Below are 20,738 nucleotides of genomic sequence, written 5' to 3' on the forward strand. Positions count from 1 at the left end.
CTGATAAATTGATTATTGGAGTTGTACACAAAAAAAATTTAATCAAATTAAAGTAGTATATCTGGTTGATTGTTATCATACCATTTTTCTTCGGTGGCGAAACTCCTACACAAAATTTCGAACGTGGTAACGTGATAGGATAAAGTAAAGTATTCAAATTGGCATCCCGCTACTCTTTTGTTTACTGATTGGTAGAAACGTGTATGACGTCAAATTCGATCCTCCTCTCAACAAGCTAGCTAGTTGCGATTATGATAATATTGTAGCGTGCGCAGTAATATAACATTTGGCTTTTATTGAGACTGAAATTGGCAAAGCAATACAGTAAGAATACAACAAGCTCAGAGAAAGCTCCTATTGGTAGGTCTCAACTTATTCATTTTCTTTCTTAGTTGCACTTTTCAACTTAAAATTTTATACTTATTCTTTTACTATTATAACAGAATTCCCTATGCGTTTTAATTGTACTTCATTGGAAAAAATATATATACTAAATTACTTATAAGTTAAAAACAAGATAATAACATTTATAATTTTGTATAGATTATTGGCATTTTATTTTATATTTTATTTATTATAAAAATATCCTTTTAAATATATAACATTAAACACTTATTCGTATACTTTCTGTTAGAGTTCTATTTATATACGCGCCTGGAAAAGTAATAAAACTTTAATGGTTAGTTCACGAAGAGAAACAATTAGAGTTTTTATATCTAAATAAATATTATCTGTAGCGTTTATATAGTTATTTACATATTTAAGACTTTTATTATCTTAATTTAAATATATTTGTCGCAGTTATAAACTTTATAAACTTTATTCTTATGTATAAAGTGTAGAGCTAAAAAATTAAGAATTTAAAGTTTTAACTATTTTAAAATATTTTTTCGCATAGTTAATTTATATGATAATTGATAAATGTTTTATTATTTCGCATATTTAATTAAAAATATCGTCAATTCTTCTGATAACAGCGCTTGAGTTTATACTGTTTTTAGTTTTCTTTAATCATTTTTACAGTGAAAGTGCCGATATTTTCTATAGTTAACTTATCAGTATATAATTTATTGAAGTATCTCACTTAAAAGTTTCTTTTCCCTTTATTTTAATTATGCAAATTAATTTTTAAATATATTAAAGGGTATTAATAGTCACTTCGACTAAATTGATGCAACGTTGAATGCATTAGAGTTTAATTTTTCAGTGACTTAATTTTCTAATTTACATTTTAATTGCACTTTTTTCCCTCTTAATTTTTTTTAAAGTATTGACAGAAGGCTTTATAAAGTTTAAAAACCTTTTCCACAATATATATCTTTGAAATCCTTTGTCGAAATTTGTAAATTCTTCGATTTGTGACGACTTATTGCATTAAAAAAAGCAAAAATTTAATTTAAAAATAAAATAATAATAATAATAATAATTATAACGAGCAACTTTTATTTATAAAAAATAAATAAATAAGCAATTTATATCGCTTAAAATTTATATTAAAAAATTCTTTTATTCGAATGAATTTTAAGTAGATTTAAATGTATGCGTTTTTACTTAATAAAAAATGGTTTAATTCTAAATATTATAAACATAAAATAATGTTTTTTAAAGCTTAATATATGCAATATATATATTTTTTTCATTTAAGCTCAGATTTTTTCAGCATTTTATTAAATAGCGTGTTAGAGTTGCAGTAAACTTTGTATAAAATTCCATGACTAATTTATCCTGTCATGAAGTGACATTATTACGTCATGCAATATTTTGATGGTTGCATGTAGCAGAATAATAAAATCAAATATATTATTAAAATAGGTTTATTGAAATTCGTAAACTATTATTATTATTTTTTTTTTCTTACTCGTTTATTGGTTTTCTACAGTGTCCTTCATAAAATATTATTAATTTATTTAAATAATTATAAAAATTCCAATTTGTTTTTACTATAAACAAATGTAAACCACACGAAACTTTAAATCATTTAAATGTTCTAATAATGAATTTAATTGAGTATATTCTAGATTAAACCGTTAATAGTACTTTCCTCTCTTTAAAAATTAATTAAGCTTAATTAAATTGATAATTTTATTTAAATAAGAAAAACGAATGCAACAGAGTTTTCGATTTAAATTTAAATTTCAAAGTTTATTTTATCATTTTTGTTTCAAATTTAAAGAACAAAATATTTTAAAAGTTTTGATTAATTTTATTCTGTTTCGTTATAATAAATAATGCTTTAATAGGAAATAAAATACAAATAAAAGCCGATTACTAGATCCTTATTGTCAAAAATTCCAATTCGAAGTAGTAACACAGTTACTTAAAAAAGAACATTATTTAACAGTTTATAAAAAGTTAAACATTGTTCTCTTTCGAACAATAATCAACTAGAGTAACTGCTCTACTTCAAACACGTTGCATTTTATAGTAACTGTTCTATTTTGAATTGTATCAACTGTTTTCTGAAGTAACTGTTCTATTTAGAACTGTAACCAACAATTTTCTAAAGTAACAGTTTTATTTCAAATCGTTGTCCTGATAAGTATTTAGTGCTCAAGGCGCGTGAACATTTTGTGTGTGTGTGTGCGCGCGTGCATTATCCTGCTCCATTAAAATATTTTTAATTATAATTTTATTATTATAAAACTTCAATTTTATTCAATTTTATTATCTTCATACACTAGAAATTCACTCTGAATGACATTCAATATTTATCAAATGAAATTCGATGAAAGAATTTAGTTAAATGATAACGTACTTAAAAATATATAATTTATTAGTTTTTAGTAAAAACGTAGTGCTTAAATATATATATTTTTTTGCTTTAAATATTATTTATATCAATGATGAAAGGAATAGCTCTACTAGAAATAATAGAGTCGTTTTAAAGTAATATAATTCAATTTCCTTTTGATATATAGTATCTTATACCTTACAGTTTTACGTTTTGATGCTCACACACCATTCGTTAATATGAAAATTTAAACCGTAAGCTAAAGAAATTCCCTTTTTTTTATGTTCTTAAGTGCAGAATAGCTTAGTAACCTTGGAATATTTTAGATTTCCCTGAGGAAAAAAAATTTGATTGGTGCATCTGAGGACCGAAAGCCAGCCAAAATAAGTTAGAAAAGAAATGAATTTTACAGCCGAAAGAGTACATAAAAGAAATCGAAGAATTGGTCAAGAAATTCTTTATAGTTTAAGTAGAAAAAATATCAGGAATTTTATATTTCTACAAAAGATGTGATCCTTCTCTAAGAGAATTGCTAAACGATTGTCTGTGTTAATGCTTACGACCAAAAATATCCGAGACAAAAATTCGTTTAGTGAGAATCTTAAAAGATTTGGAGTGAGGAGAACTTCTTATAGACAAGATTTAACCTTCTCCTTGATAACTCTTTATATTATATACACTATTTATCATTATTTTCTTTTCTAATTTCTACTTTTATAGCATTTTCACTACTTGCACTTTTCTATGACCCGAATTTGTCGTGTTAAAAATTTCATTTGCTACACAAAATTATCGACTTTAAATTGTATATATAATTTATCACTTTTCTACGAGTTTCGTTACCCTCCACAGATATACATTTGTGTAACGTATTATATAGTAAATTTACATTAAATTTACTATATAAAACATGAAAATTTATATATACAAGTGTAAAACTTTGATTTAGTTGAAAAACAAGACTAAAATTTTGTTTTGTTTTATAACTAAATTGAGTTAATGAACCAAATACTCGATCCGGAAATATAATATCTAATTATTTTATTACGTTAATCCAATATTTAATTAGTTACTATTCATATTTTGAGCTATTTTATATTATAGATAAACGTATTTGTTTCGTACGTAAGTTATAATAGGATTGCAAATATTAAAACAGTTATTTAATTATATTTTAAAAATTATATTGATAAAAATAGGCTATAAGAATGCAGGATATTAACTTAAGTAAATACTTTAATAAATTAATTTATTTTTTAAATTCGAAAACTTTTTAAAAATTCAATATAAAAATAATGATTAATTTATATTTGATTTAATTAAAAAATACATTAACAAATTTAATAATTGAATGAGCTTTCTATTGGGCAAATATTATTTAAGAAATTAATATTTAATATAAAAATAATATTTGAAATTTTATAATTTAATTCAATTATTTTAAAAACGTTCATAACATTTAAATGTATTTATCCTGTTAATTAATTTTAATTAAATCTTTTGGAAAAATAAAAAAAACGAATAAATAATTAATAATCATTATGATTTTGTTTTGGTTTAACTACTTAAAAATTTATTATTTCAATAAATATTATATTTGCTACCGAATATTTTTTATTATCAGTGTTAAAATTCTATCAAATTTCTTTAGATAAAATTAACAAGTAAAGAAATTTTAATCCAGAAATTACAGATGATGCTTAATCATTGACCTTTCTTAATCTCGTTTTATTTTATTTTCTATTAACTGGAGGAAATTATGCTATATTTTTAGCTCTAGATATGAAAAAAATACCTGTACAATCAAGGTAAGTTTACCTTGATAGTTGTTACTAGTTGCTAAAGCGATTTTTTTTTAAATGATAAATATTGTGAATGGAATTATAACTTGCAAATGTAAAGAATGCTGGCAATGTTGTTGCTGGAGTTTCTCAGCATTCTTTATTTGTTTTCATCCCTAATAATTGATACCATTACCTTCAAGTCTTCAAATTGATTCGGGAGATATTAAGGGAGTGGAGCCGTATCTTCTGAACCGATGAATCAATTTTCCTAAAAATTTCTACTAACGTTTCCATTTAATATAGAAATCTCTATACAAAATTTCAGAAATTTTTAACTAAAGGCACAGGAGTTAGTAAGCTTCAAATTGGGTGAAAGTAAAATTGAGTGAATTTGATCCAATCACTTTACTCTTAATTAAACATAAATAGCCATTAAAGCTGTATCTAGTCAAGTCCAGAAATGATTTTTTTTTCGTATTTTTAATTAACATTTCCATAGTCATGCCCTATTACAAGGAATAATTACAAAAATATTGATACTCGCTTATCAAAACTGTAAAACGTGCTCTAAACTAAATCACAAATGTATTGCAACTTTTCATTAAAAAAATGGACAAAACTTAATAAAATATTTATCAAAAATTAAAAATACTTCAACCGCATACACTTCAATATATCATATTTAATAAAATGGACAACATTTGTAGTTATCAACAAATCCAGTTCATCTCCATCTAATCAATTAGAAATTGCAATAGTCCTATAGCTTGGTCTATCTAAAAAAGAAGAACGTAATTAATTAAAGATGAAAATGTTTTACAATTTTCATAAGTAAACGATCGAAATCATATCGTGTTTATAAAAAATTCGATACGTAATGATGCCCGATAGACATGAGCATTGTGTCTGACACGGCGTAGCGTGTTTATAAAAAATAAAGTTCAAACGAATGACATTGTTTACAGTTATTGCATAGTAATTCGTAAGCTAGTGTAAATTTAACTTTATCGATTTGATTTGTTGATGCTAAGCACCAGCATACCATGGGCTAGTTGAACGTATGCTCATTTGTGCCATTATATGTTCTATACTTCATTCATGATTGCTCCAACTAATGCGGGTCATCCATCATATATGGAGTAAGGAAACGTTCTTGATCCGAACTAACATGGAAAATCTCAAGAGATCAGGAAGAGATTCGAATCCGGACCCTCCATCGAAGATGATGAATATTTTATTTGCCAACTTTTTTGTAGAAATTAAATATTTTTTAATTATTTAAAATCAAAATTATAATAAAGATATATTCTTTCAACTATCGAGTTGCTGAAATTCAAATATTTGTGAGTGTAGTATTCATAAATAATATTATATGTTAATTAAGTACTAGTTCACCATTTGCTGTAGGGCAATATTCGGTTATTCCAATGAATATAAGTAAAATATTTACATAATAATTCTAATTATTGATGAGTTAAGTTAAAAAATACGAATCAAAACTACTAAATTTACTCTAAAAATTACAAAATTAACTAAGTGGGAAAACTTGCCATGGCCCGAACATCTCTCAAAAAAGTACATTAGTTAATATGAAAAGTTTAAGTGATACTCAGTTGAAAGATTAACAATAATATCTATTTTTGGTTATTTCCATTTCTCTAAATATCACTTATTGTTATAAATTTATATTTAATGATTCTTTTTAACTGTTTTAATATGTCATAAATCAAAACACTTAAATATAAAGGATTTTTGCGGAGTTTATGGGATTAATGATCTTTTTCACGATATAAAAATTAGTTCGATAAGACATTTAGTTGACAACATGGCAGTTTAGAAAATGTTTTTTACATTAGACTAATGTATAGGTCTATTGTGGATACTTCTAATGTGAAACGTATATCATAATTGAAGACTAGAACGGTCATTAACATTTATTTGAATGGTGAATCGTAGATAACGGGCAGAAATAATTTTATAAAGATTAATTTTTATCCTTTCTTCTCTAAGTAAATACATTAATTGGTTACAGTTAAACAATATTTTATGAAATATCAATTAAAAAAATATTTTTTTCCACATATAAAAACATTTGATCTATCATAAATACATGAAAGTATAAGTTATTCGTTCAGGAATTACGTTCTGTTCAAAACTTGAATATATTGCGGTAATTGTAGTGATATACTATGATATATCTGACTAATAAAGGTGTAAACAAGCTAGTCTCTAACATATTTAAATAAATAAATTTAAAATTTGAGAATGTCTTAAATAAATTATCAAATGTAACATAACAGCAAATTTTATTTAATAAAGTGAAATAATTCTGTTTGATTTAGAATTTCTCCAGTTGAGATAACGGAAACCATAAATATTTGTAAATTATTTTAGTTTTAGTCTCTACAATAACTTGCGTACCGTTTTGTTACAAGCTGAAGTAAACATATTACTGATTTCAACAAGTCATTTATATCTTATACAGTTTATACGAAGTATAAGTAAATTAATAAATCTGATAGAAAACTTACGATTTAATTGACTTGAATATAAATAATATATTTATTATTTAACAAAATATTTACCACCATTCTTCAGCCGAAAGTTTAATACAGTAAGGTTTATACTTTTTTTCTTATCATAAATATTTTCAATTATGAAATATGTAGAATAACTGAAAATACTTTTAAATATTAACTATATTTCATTAGAAATTTAGCGTAGAAATTGTTCTGCAATACATTATAAACGTGAAATAAGTTAATAAATATGGACATTTTAAGATGGAACAGCAAAGGCCAATGATAGATCTGAATAGGTGAAGGTGATTCAGTACATCTTGGCAATGGAATATTTGAAAATGTATGTGATACATATATGTTTACGCACGCACGCACGCACGCACGCACGCACACATCTGTATTCATAACTTAACGAAAATATAAATTTTGTGAGGTCCTATAAATAATTTTTGCAGCTGAGAGCCATGACACTTTTGCTTCTTTACCGAAAATGCAATGGGAAAGACACAGCACAACAAACTATTTGTTTGATTTTTATATTATTCATGACCAAATTAGTTATAGAAACTTAAGTATTAGCATTTTTACAATTATACGAATTCCGCTACGAACAAATAATGGGTTTTCATTTCGGTGCATTGACGTTTGTCGCAGTAGTAGTTAATTTAGAGATGCCATTTTTCCCAGAATGGTGGCATTAACGGTATTTGTTGAGCACGCCGACGTTCAAGATAAAATAATGATCGCTTAATATACTTAAGTAAAGTATTATTACTTTCGTCCTGCTTTATATTTGAGACAGACACTGACTACTTTATTTATGCTAAGTATGCTAAATAAAAATTACAGTTTATCTTACTTAATTTTTAATTATATATAGAAATTATGATAAATATTGTATCACTATTTATTTCACGAGTATTCATTTGTATAATAAAAAATTCTGGAGTAAATAAAATGATATCTGTTAATATTATTCGTTAATGCTATTTGTAAGATAATAATCGAAATTTCACCTGTACTTTGATTGATACTGTATCTCATGAATATCATGACAATTGCTTTTGCTTAAAAGAATTTTTGCTAATTTTCTCTCTACTATTCAAACTACAGTTAAATGGGGTACAGGTGTACTGTGTGCACACAACTAACTTATATAATTACGTGTGTATAGTTAACAATAAAATATATATTACCCACCTGAAAATCAATGCTACATGTATATTGTTTTATGTATATTATTATTTCATAACAAATGAACAAATGAACTATATTATATACGTAGGAAATAAAGTTAATTTCACGCGAATTCAAAAAGTTCATTTAGTATAACGTCACGAATGTCTTTCATAAAAGGAGAATTAATTGTCACGTAACAAATCTTTATCGAGAAAAGTCGGTTAGCAACACAATTATTATTATATTTTAAGCATTTTTAGTAAAATCAATAACATTAAAATCTTTATAATTAATTTTTAAGACAGGTTCATTAAGGTCTTTTGATTCATGAAAAATATACAGTTACATAATTTAGAAATGTTTAATTTAAATTAATATACGCTTATTTATTTTATAATTAGTTTGAAAATGGTTCTAACTTCATTGAGCTTCAATTTTTAAAAATTTCAGGTTAGGTTAGGTTAGATAGATGACCAGCATGACTCTACTGTTAACAGGAAAAGTATGATGTACAGGAGTAACATTACTAAAATTGAGAGCATTGTGACGAAAAATTGCAGCTTGGCATCGTGACGATGTCACAATAAAAATAATAACTTGTTAAGTTTAACATAGTATTTATGTGACCCAAATTGTATCATATGATTATTTGGACAGATTCTCAAAGTGTAAACATTTTTTATCTCAAAAATTACACTATTTCAACAACAATTAATGCTCAATTTATTAATAAAAAATTACATCATACCAGTAATAAGTTTCTGTATGATATACAATAGTAAGGTATTAGGTTGTATGATAAAAATATTAAACAGGGTGGCCCAAAAGTCTGTTGACTATGTTACTTTTTCTTTTACAAAATTGATAAAAGATATATATTTAAACATTCAAGGATTTAAATAAGTCAGCAATTAATATTTACAAAAGTTAATTTTTGGGCAACTCTGTATTTTCAGACCTTTTTTTAAAATAATAATTAAACTATTTCCACTATTCTTAATCATAATTTTGATTTGTTATATAGAATTACTGCATAGACTTACGCTGTTTATAAATAAATATGTAAACATATAATTACAGTTTAGTGAAATTAATTCAGTCCATAGTAATCTTAATATGATATGTCGTTGTGAGCCAAATTACGCATGCTGAAAATCTATATTCGTGTTACACTTTACAATAATTACGTCACTATAATGTGATTGTTAGAAGGTACAGTAACGTAACAATGTAACTGAGAGGAAGTATGACACCTTTTCAAAGGTGATGTTGTTACGTATAGTAAATGTGACGTGCCGTAATGGCATTATAACTCCGATATTGTAACATAATTAAACAAATGATATGATCTGATACTGACGTTAACATGACGTAATGAAGACGTTAATAGTGTTATATGCTGATGTCCCATTAAAATTAATCGAACTATGAATGAATTTCAAGTAGCAATTTTCATATCTATCATTAGTAATTTGCAATATTTAAAAAAAATCTTCGATTGATTTTACTTTTATTTTAATAAATTTAGATGCGGGATGCATGTAAATTATTAATTTCTCTTTTAATATCCTTCGTTCTAAATTTAAAATGGAATGAAGTGTTTATGGATTGGAGTTAAAGCAAACTTTATTGATTTTTTTTCTTTCATAACTTTACATCTTACTTTAAATTTAAATAATAAAACTTATGATTAATGAATAGAGACGAATAAAATATTTATATTTAGACCTACTTTAACAGAAATAGGCTATTTAAAATAAATATTCAAGTTCAAGTTTAATTATTTTTCTAAATTTAAGCGAAATAATGAATTTATTTAGGAATTTTTACATTTTAATCTGATATTTTATTTTAATTTTTTTTTTTTGTAATAATTAGTTATTTGATAGGGAAGACCATTTGAGAAGGAAACGTTTGGTAGGGATTATTTGGCCTATAACCCCAAGACAAAGGGCCAAAATTTATAATTTTATATAAACTATGGTGTAAATTCTCATTTCTTTTGGTAAGTGATGAAAAATCTGTATTAATTAATTTTATTCGTATATGTTTTTTGGCTTTCGGAGAGTAATAGAATCCCACGTTTGTAATTGGCTTTTGTTTCATCTCGGGTCTTTCAGGCGCAGTAAATTGTTCTGTTTCGTATGCATAATTGTAGAAATATTTCATTTTATATTTCTTAAATTCTCCATATATATAAGTAATTGAGAGTATGATGTGGTACTTCATAGGTGTCACCAAATTCGAATTAAATGTGGCAGTCATACAGTATATACATGTAAAACGTTTAGCAATAGGTCAGGTAACATACATCCATTACGAAATTATAATAATTTCAAATGCTACTCTAAGGGTTTTTCATGACACGTGCAAGTGTAAACTTGTGTGAATTACACAATGTTTTCGCCTTGTTTCTTTATAAACACTTGGTTCGTTACCGAACACCATATACTTTCTGTCGATAAAAATGGAAATGATATGTTTGGAGGCAGACGGACAAGACTTCGCGCTTGCAAAGCCATTTGTAAGATCGTGGCAAGTAATTTTTAATATCTAATAATAACAAATGTCCAATAAAGCCGTAAAGATAGTAATTTTTTTTTCATTCAATCATGGTTCGGCATTGGAAAAGAGCAAATAGGTGTTAATGAGATGATGTGGCGTTGATAGCTACTATAAAGGCTGTAAGGAATTAACTGTTTTCATTCGTGCCTATTGCATCATAATCTCATGTTTTAAACTCGAATATATGGCAGTTTATTGTATTTTTTACTTATAATGAAACATAAATACCAAATATAGAAGCAATGTTACATAAATTGTTTGATACTGATTTAATTACACTTAATATATGTATATTCAAAACAAAAAAGTACATTGTTGATGCAGCATTAAATGGAAAATATTTATAAACATAAATGCCCATATATATAAAGTAGCACAACGAGGGAGGGACCTTATCCTCATACCTTTGTTAATATTTGATTATTTTTCTTTAATTATTTAAGTACGAGGAGAATATTTAAATGCGATAAACGCATTTATACATATGTATACACAATATCTAACAGTTAAACAGAGTTAGTGTCTATGTCCATAGTGGTACAGGTTTGAGTGTAACTTTGCACATTGTATTTCAGCCCACCTAATATCGGTTATTGTTATTTTTAATTTATTAACAATATAAACACCAGATTAAATATAAATAAAAATTGTTGGGTTGTTAAAATATCTTTAGAAATTATTTTTATCATAAAAACAATCCAGAATTATCTCGTTTATGTGTCTTCTAGTGTTTAGGTCCTTTCAGTTAACATAAAAATGACCATTACTTTTATACTTTATCAGTAGGGAATGATAACAGAACAAACGAGAAGAATCCCAAATTCTCGTCAGCACGAATGATTTTCATCATTTAAAATAAATTTTAAAAAACAAATGCTATATTTTTATATAAAACAAAGCAGAAAACGATCAAATTTCGGTAGATTTATTTGTTATAGTATTTGATTATTTCAATCACGCGAAAAATCTAGACCAACTATGAACAAACTCATCTTTCTTCCGATTGAAAGTTTGTTTCATGGCGATAAATCCCAAAAACTACTTAAAAACTGTAGTAAAAAACAAAATATAGCCGAGTAAGCGACAAAATAAACTGTTGTAACCACTTTTCTATTTATTTCCGCTTGTCAGTTATCCTTTTCAACAGCTAAAGAGTATCAGCAGGAAATTGTCGAGGTATTAAACATTTTGGATTTACTAAACTTTAAAAATAATAAAATTAATTAAAATTTTTTTTAAATATTTAAAAAATAATCACCATCACATATTTATTTATTATGGGGAATTATATTCTGTTAGCTGATCCACTGTCTTACATCTTACACAAATTAATCTTAAATTAATAAAGTCTATTAAAATTACGTGTATACTATTAATCTGTTAAAAATAAATGTATTATTTAGCAAATACAATTAAAAATTTAGTTATTAATAGGGCCTATATTAATTATGTGTGCAGTTTTTGAGTCATTTTTAATCTCGTTCCTGTTGTGTACAACGATATACTTTTGGCAAACCCTTTTCTCCTTAATTATGTATACAATATTTCTTGGCTCTCCTGACATTAAAACGTTCTAAAAATGCTTTCTAACTGATAGTTTATTGACAGTGACTAGTAAATACATCGATCCTCTTCTTCCCCGTCGTGTACAATGATGTAGTTTTCACGACTTCTCTCCCCCTTTAGCTGTACACACAATTAATAAACGGCCCTACATACATAATTATTTAAAATATTGAATAGATTTAAATGAGTAATCTCTTCTCAGTTGTGAATAAGTGAAACATTCATTGCCAAAGATTTTATGAATGTAATTTAATTATATTACTTTTGAATAAATAAAAAAACAGCAACCTGTTTAAGTGATTTTGTATTATTCAAATGCTCAAAAGTTCGTTGAATGTGTTTAAAATAATATTAATTAGAACATGTGACTTAGAAAGATTATTATAAGATAAAAGTTTTGAATAGCTAAATAAACTTCAGGACCACAATAAGTTCTATAAATGCTAAGAAGGTACAATTAGGATCTCTTGATTTATAATTTATTCTTATTTAAGAAGAAGATAAAACCTCTTACAACTTGGACTGCAACAAGTTCTACAAATAATTTTAAAAATAATCTTAATAAACTAATTAATTTCCATTCATTAACTTTTTAAACTGAATGATAGATCCAATTTTTTGAACTTAAAGCTCTAAAGACAAATAATACAAGTCACAATTTGTCTTTAGAAGCTAAATACTTTATTATCATTATCTGTCTTTAGAAGAAATAGCAAGTAATTGCAATAAACTGTATGAGATCAAGAATTAAGCCAACTCTTGTAACATAATCCGAAGAAAAGATATAAGTTCAATTAAAGATTAGTTCTTGAGATTTATACAAATAAAAAAAGTTTCAACGATTACATCATTATATTTATTAGAAAATTTTAAAATATTTTTTGCCAAATTTATTGTCTTATTTTAGAATTAATTATAATTAATTTTACATTTTTCTTATGTTACTACAATCAATAGTAAGTGAGTAATGACAATAAATTAACAACCATTTTATTATCTAACATGAAACTATAACCTGATAACATGATCTACATATAAAGTATTTGCATTAATTGTATATTACATGCAATTTTTATGAAATGAATTAGAAATTTCCACGCAACTGATAAGTTAATAACGTCTGCTACTATCAAAGTAATGAAGAGATTGTTTTCTAACTCCATTTATATGCTTTCTATCTCTGCAAGCATGTTATTAATGTAATCAATAATGACACTAAAATAAGAATTTTGACATTTTGACATACACTCCATCGATAAATACATTTGAAACATCAAATTAAACTTCATATAAAATTATTTAAATATGTTACCATAGAATTAATGTATCGTGTATGCAGGCAGTAAGTTAACCCACAATTTTGATTTAGACTAGGGCTTCCCAACGGAGTTGGTATCGATTCCTTAGGGGTAGATGAAAGTTTCAGAGGAGTTCCATAAAACTTTGCAAACATAAAAAAATTTTCGCTTTCAAATAAATTTAGGAAGATTTTTTTAATAATTATGTAGAAGAGCTGTTACAGATATATATATATATATATATATATATATATGGTGATTGTATATATAGTGTAGCGAAAAATTTCATGCCTGATTCTTCGAATAATTTCAATCATAAAAGTGTATATGAAAGTATGTTCGAAACGGCATTTTTTAGGGTCAAAATATCGACTTATACGTTGGCATATGCATATATATTTTTAGTAGGAGATAAATAAGTCATGAATAATGTAAATAAATAAATAAATAAAATTAATAGTTTTATAGACAATATATTGAAAAAGTTTTAAAGGTTTTTAAAAATAATTTTAACAGGAATTATTTAAATCAAAAATAAATAAAAGAATATTTAAATAATGCAGGAATTGCACAGAATAATAACAAATATAACAAAAAACATTTTTGAATGTTAAATTTTAACAAAATCGTATCTAGAATAAACAATTCCTTGGAGATTTAACGAAAGATATTTTTAAACCTTTTTTTTTGTTTCATAAATAAGATAGTTGGAAGAACAGAAAGCGGATACAGTCGTAGAAATTCCCATTTAGAATTTTATAGTAAGTCCTGCTGATGCTATGGAAACAAGCTTAATAAAATATACAAAATATAGTTAACAATAAACAAACAGTACTATCTGAAAACTACTAATTTTCCTGTAAAACTTTACTAATTTTTAAATAAAATTAATGCAGTAGTGCGTTGTCCTATGGACATAAAAAAGCAATTATCTGGGGGGCAACCACCAACAGGTGCACCAAACCAAACCCAATACTGTGGGGCCCCTTAACTCAAAGTTTCCTGGGACCCATGAAGATATAACGTGCCACTAAATTAATGTACTATGTGCTTTTATATTTAATGATATATTTGTGGTCTAATAAAGTATTTTATATTTTATAATTTCAAAATGTATAAAATAGTTAAACCTCTGAACAATGGGAACATAAAATGGCCGTTGTTCGGAGGTTGCAACTGTTTAGAGTTGGCCATTATTGGAGGTTTGAGTGTATTAATTTTCTTGCATTAAAATTGCAATTTTAAATTATAAGAATAAAATTCTAAAGCATAATTTTATAAAATTCAATATTTAAAACAAAAATTTTAAGTCAATTTATCTTGTGAAAACTTAAGAAACAAATGTCTGTATGTATGTTTAAACGTTTACAACAGCAATATTTACAGGATATTTTTCTTTGATTTTAAATAAGAAATGAATATGTTTGTTTAAATTTTGTTCTTGAATGACAACAATAAAAAAATAATAATATTTTTTATGTAATATTTTATATAAATCTGCCCAGATTTGTCAAAAAGCATTGGAACCTAACCGATTTTCTTCGATAAATATATACCATGTTATTTATAAGTCGAAAAATGTTTGAATTGAAGTTAAAGAAACATATATATATATAAATTTAGTGGAAATTTCTATAAAATGAAAGTTTTTGTTTACGTAAATACCAATTTCTGTTATTTTATAATAAAATCTATCTTCAAAATATTCATATAACGTATAAAATTCAATCAAATATGACAAAACTTATTTTTAAGCTTCGAAATTTCTTTAATAATAATATAAAATTGATTAAAATCGTACTAAATCTTAAAACAAAGTAAATATTTTAAAGAATTTAAATCTTTCTTCTCCCTATTTTAATTAATTAACAAATTTTAATTAATAAAAACACTATTACTTTCTAGAAATTCTTAAAATTTTAATATAAAATTTAGTCAAAATTTCTATAATAAATTATTTTTGAATATAGTAAAATCTGCATAAACTGAAAAATACATAAACGGAAAATTTCGAGTTGCGTAACTTTCCCGGCAACGTGTAAAACTACATGCGCCATCTGTTACGATATTTTATTTTAAAAACTTTCTATATTTTTGATTATAATATAGCAAAAAGCTTAATTTTGAGGATAGGGATGGGTTTTATAAAAACAAAAAAACAAAAAAAATTGAAATGATAATAACGACTAAAATCGTCATTAAATTCGAACCTAATCTAGATATGACACATGACTCCTTTTATCTCCCCAATTGCTTGACCTTTAACCACCAAAATTTAATACCATCAATTTCCCTAATACACAAACTTCCATGCAGAATTTCAGAAAATTTTGACAAAAGGCACAGGAGTTATTAAGCTTCAAACAGGGTGAACAAAATCGTGCCCTCACACACTAACATCCATATATATAGGGAAAAAAACCCAAAATATTTTGCATTTCTCGACGTTTTAAGGTCCCTCGAATTCAAAAATGTAAAAATTTTGAGGGTCATGTTTTGTTATACTTTCCCTCTGTTATATAGGCTATAACAAGAAGAAAAGTAAAATAAATTCTAAAAAAATTCATGCAGCATCTATCGATTGCATTAAATATTATATAAACAGAAAATTTATTATACATATTTGTACATGGAAGCCCAGGATTATTTTGACGAAATTTCATTAATGAAAATTTAGACTATACAAAACAAAGTTTGAATCTTTTTGCCTATTAATTTCTTTTTATTCCAGTCCAGGAACCACAAAGCAGCCAGCGACTTGAAGCAAAATTTCTAAAAATAACCGATGAACACAATTAAAAAACTTACAACTTAAACTTAAAACTTCCATTAAGAAAATTTATTATTTTCGAAAGTTTTAAACACCCGATTTAAAATTTTCAATTTAATTTTAATATATTATTAATCAAATATTATTATTTTTACAAAAATCTGACTATATATTCATATATTTTCTAAATATTAAACAAGAAAATAAAGCATTTTATTAATGTATATATACATAGAGAGAGAGAGGGAGAGATAGAGCGAAATCAAAATTTTCATTTTGTAGATGACGTATAAAAATATTTTTATTTTCAGTTATTTTAATTTAATTTGTTTCTTTCCTTATTTTATAATCCAATAATATCAGAATTTTTGACAGTTGGAAAATATTCTTTCTTTACCTTACAGTTTTCTTTAGCTGCTCACTCGTCTCATACTTAATCATATTTTTTCGTAGCTTATCTTTTATAATAATTTTTTTTTCGCTTGGTAATCTATTTTTTAAAGTATTTTTCTTAAAACTTATTTCTCGGTATATTTAATCATTCGATTTTCTTTAGGTGCGTGTGTTTGTTCTTTATCTGTTCGTTATCCTTTCTCCTCTGGCAATTCTTATACTCATTTACAGTATCTTAGCTTTAAGAGAACTTCGCTTAAGAGGAAACATATGGTGAATATCTTACTTTTATTGCTTAATTTACTTAATTATTTTTGCATAAATACGTATTTAATTTATTTTAACGTTTAGATAACGTTATTGTTATGGTAGGGACCCTATTTAAATAAAATCCAGAACGAGTTGAGTAACTTTCCCGGTAAGAGTAAAAATTGTGTATGATGCCATCTGTTAAGATATTTTAAAATTTTTTATATTATTAATTACTATTAAATAGCAAAAAGTTTAATTTTGAGGATAGGAATGGGTTTTATAAAATTTGTAAATGTCAATAACAAGTAAAATCGTCATTAAGTCCATTCCTACTCGAGATACGACACATGATCTCGTTTATCTTCCCAACCGCTTGACCTTTAATTATCAAAATTTAATAGTATCAATGCCCCTAATACACAAATCTTTCTGCAAAATTTCAGAAATTTCCGACAAAAGTCATAGCAGTTATTACGCTTTAAAGTGGGTGAACAAAATCGTGCTCCACACACACACTAACATCTATACATACAGATAAACCCCCCAAATTCTTTCATATCTCGATGTTTCAGTCCCTTGATCCAAAAATGCAAAAATTTTGGGGGTCATTTTTTGATCGAACGCCATACTTTCCCGCTGTAATATATAACAGAGCCAGGAAAGTGATATTGTGATCCTCTTATTACATGCAACAGTCCCTTCCTTCTCCATTAAATAAAAGATAATACATCTTAATTCTTTTGGAGGATGAAGCGAGGCCCTTTGTAGCTTAAGGCCCTAGGACGCAGCTCGTGTAAATTTTCCCATACTAAAGAGAATAGCATGCATTAAATAATTATTTTTAAAGTATTTATATTAAATATAATTGACTAAAAACTGTATTAGGTGATGATAAGGCAGGATTTAAATATATTATGACACTAAGCTGTAACATACAAGGGGGTTTTACAACCAAGAATAATATATATTGTTTGTTTTTTTAGATAGAAGTGAGGCATCTTGTATTTTAAGGCCCTAAACTGTTGCCTGTTGAAAGCAACTGATGGAAAATATATATATAATTTTTATTTTTACACGTTTTTCTCCTTTATAAAGGAATTTAGGCGTTATATATAATTAATAAAAAAATGTTTAAAATATTTTAATAGAAAAGTATATTTTAAAGTTTATTATCATTTAAATTTATAGAGGGATATTTTATTAAGTCAATGCCAAGAATAAATAAATTATTTATCTGTTCTTGTTTACTGAAAATAATAAAAATGTACTTGAATTTCCAGTTTGGATCTAAAGTCACGCTACTTCAATTCAAAACTTTTCCCTTGAAAGGTGTTAGATAGATGACCGGCATGAATCCATTGTTAACAGGAAAAGTATGATGTACAGGGGCAAAACATTACTAAAATCGAGAGCATATATTTTAAATTAAATAAATTAAAAATATAATGAAAATTGAGGTCCGGCATTGTGACGATGACGATGTTACAGTAAATATTTGCTCGTTTGAAGGTTATTTTGTATGCATTTTTGTTCACGTTGACGAAAAAATAATGTACAGTACCTGCCTTTTAGGATGGCCGTTGTTAGCAGGTTCGACTGTTTATACATTTATAGTGAGAAAGAATATTTATAATTAAAAATTGCTAATGTTTAAGTTATATATGAATAAATATAAACACAATTCTCACATTAAATAAGCTTTTAAAATCAATAAAAGTAAAACAACTTCAGAAAAAAATATATTATTTTATATTTAAATAAACTTTGAAGTAACTTTCTTATAATCTTAAAATAGATTTACAAGTTGTGCGTGTTTATGAATTAAAAGGTTTTGACATTAAAAAATATAATCTCGAAAAAAAACAAAATCTAGAAACGTGATGGTGTTTCTAATTGCATTTTTAAAATCTCAATTAAACAAATTAATATTAATTTTTAAATGTAATATCCTAATAGAATAATCAGGTTTTTAAAAGTAATTAATTACAAATATCAATATTAACTTTGTGTTAAATATTTCTCAGATTAAGTGAGATTTCAAGTAATAAAGATTAAATGAAAATAATATTTGTAAATAATAAACTTATTAAAAATACAACTAAAATAAGTTTTTTAAATCTTGAAACATAAATGAAATCTTAAAAGAATTTTTAATTAAAATTTTACTCAATATTTCCTACAGATTCATGCACTGTACAATACAACTTAACACAATTAAAAATTAAATGAAAGAGATATTTGGTTTTTAATTGTATTTTAAGGACAATTAAGCTTTTGTATGAGAAATTCTAGTAAATTTATCACATCTCTATATTAATTGAAAGAAGGTTTCAGTTTGTCCGACTTAGTTTGAGTAAACGGAACGGACTAAAAATACGATTTAGGTGTCAAATTAAAGCCCTTACCGTATAGATGATGCCACTGAAGAGAGGTTTGAGAAAGGTCCAATGGTTAGGGCTTGACGAAGTAACAAATGTACAATGTTAAGTCAGGATCCCACACCCTGTTAACTTTAGAACTAGTAATTTTTTTTGTATTTTGCAGTTTTATTATTGTAGATACTTAGGTCAATAAGTGTACATTTTAATTACTAATACCCACTTAATTCAACCTCACCGATCCCCTACCCCTTTAAAAGCTCTAGCAACGTCCTATCCACAGTTTTTGAAAGTTTTTTCCCATCATTTTTGGCTAAATCTTCTTTCACATGGCTTCAAATATTTGACGATTTACGCGAGAACAATACGGGAATAGGAAATATTTAATTATATTTTATCACAATCAGATCTTCTAATGATAAATTTATAATTTTTTATTATAATTAATAAGAACTTTTAGCTAAAATTCAACTCAAGATATTACTTCATCTGAGAAACGAATTATTGATTCGAATTCATACATTAAAGATCAAATGAAAGCAATACTTGTAAAACAATACCTGGATAGAAAGTAATAAAATCCGAATTTTTATTTATTGTTTTTATATGATACATTAAACGTATATTTTCACAGGGTTTAATGATTATACCAGAACTTTTATACCTATGAAACATTTCAAACTGTTGCTTTATAAATCAAGGAGTAGTATTTTTTATTTTTTTTTACTTCAAAACAACTTTATCTTTCATATAACTTCAACAGGAACATCTTTGTTTATCCCATCAACTGTTCAATTTCAAAATCGTTTATTTCTTCGGATGTTATTTTCTTTACTTTATAGTTTGTTGTTTAAAGTCGAACTGTAATACCAATCTCAAAAAGTTTTAAACTCAAGTAAAAGTTTATGTGTTAGACGTGATACTGTATATAATAAAATATTCGAATGATATTGCTAAAGATTACTTTCATTTCTCATTAAATACAACGAAAGATAACTTGTATAAAATTGTTATATATCCGTTTTTAACTGCAAAATGTTCCTCGATATTTATTATATATATATATAAAACTTGAGTTTTAAATGCATTCAAGCAATCAATACTGAAAATTTATGTTTAAATCGCGTATTCTTCATTTGTTCGTTCGTTTGTCTATCCGTTCTGGATAATTTTAACAAATTTTAATGAAGATAACGAAATAAATTAATTATTACCATTAATGAATTCAAAATAAAATTTTAATAATTAAATTAGTGAGCATTTTTCAGACTTTAAATACTTTTTAAAAACTTTATTATTA

The 20,738-nt window shown here is 25.5% G+C and overlaps 1 protein-coding gene across 2 annotated transcripts in view; it reads left to right on the forward strand.

The window, feature by feature from the left end:
- The first annotated feature begins 245 nt into the window (after positions 1 to 245).
- The window catches only part of LOC136980837 (tachykinins-like), a 47,724-nt gene continuing 27,231 nt past the window's right edge, over positions 246 to 20,738 (forward strand). For both annotated transcript variants that reach the window (XM_067277040.1, XM_067277041.1), the window contains exon 1: positions 246 to 360. The gene's annotated coding sequence lies outside the window, so the exon portion shown is untranslated. The remainder of the gene's footprint in view (positions 361 to 20,738) is intronic.

Source organism: Centruroides vittatus, unplaced genomic scaffold (genome assembly GCF_030686945.1).
Source record: "Centruroides vittatus isolate TY-2023 unplaced genomic scaffold, ASM3068694v2 contig_726, whole genome shotgun sequence".
Classification (NCBI taxonomy): Eukaryota; Metazoa; Arthropoda; class Arachnida; order Scorpiones; family Buthidae; genus Centruroides; species Centruroides vittatus.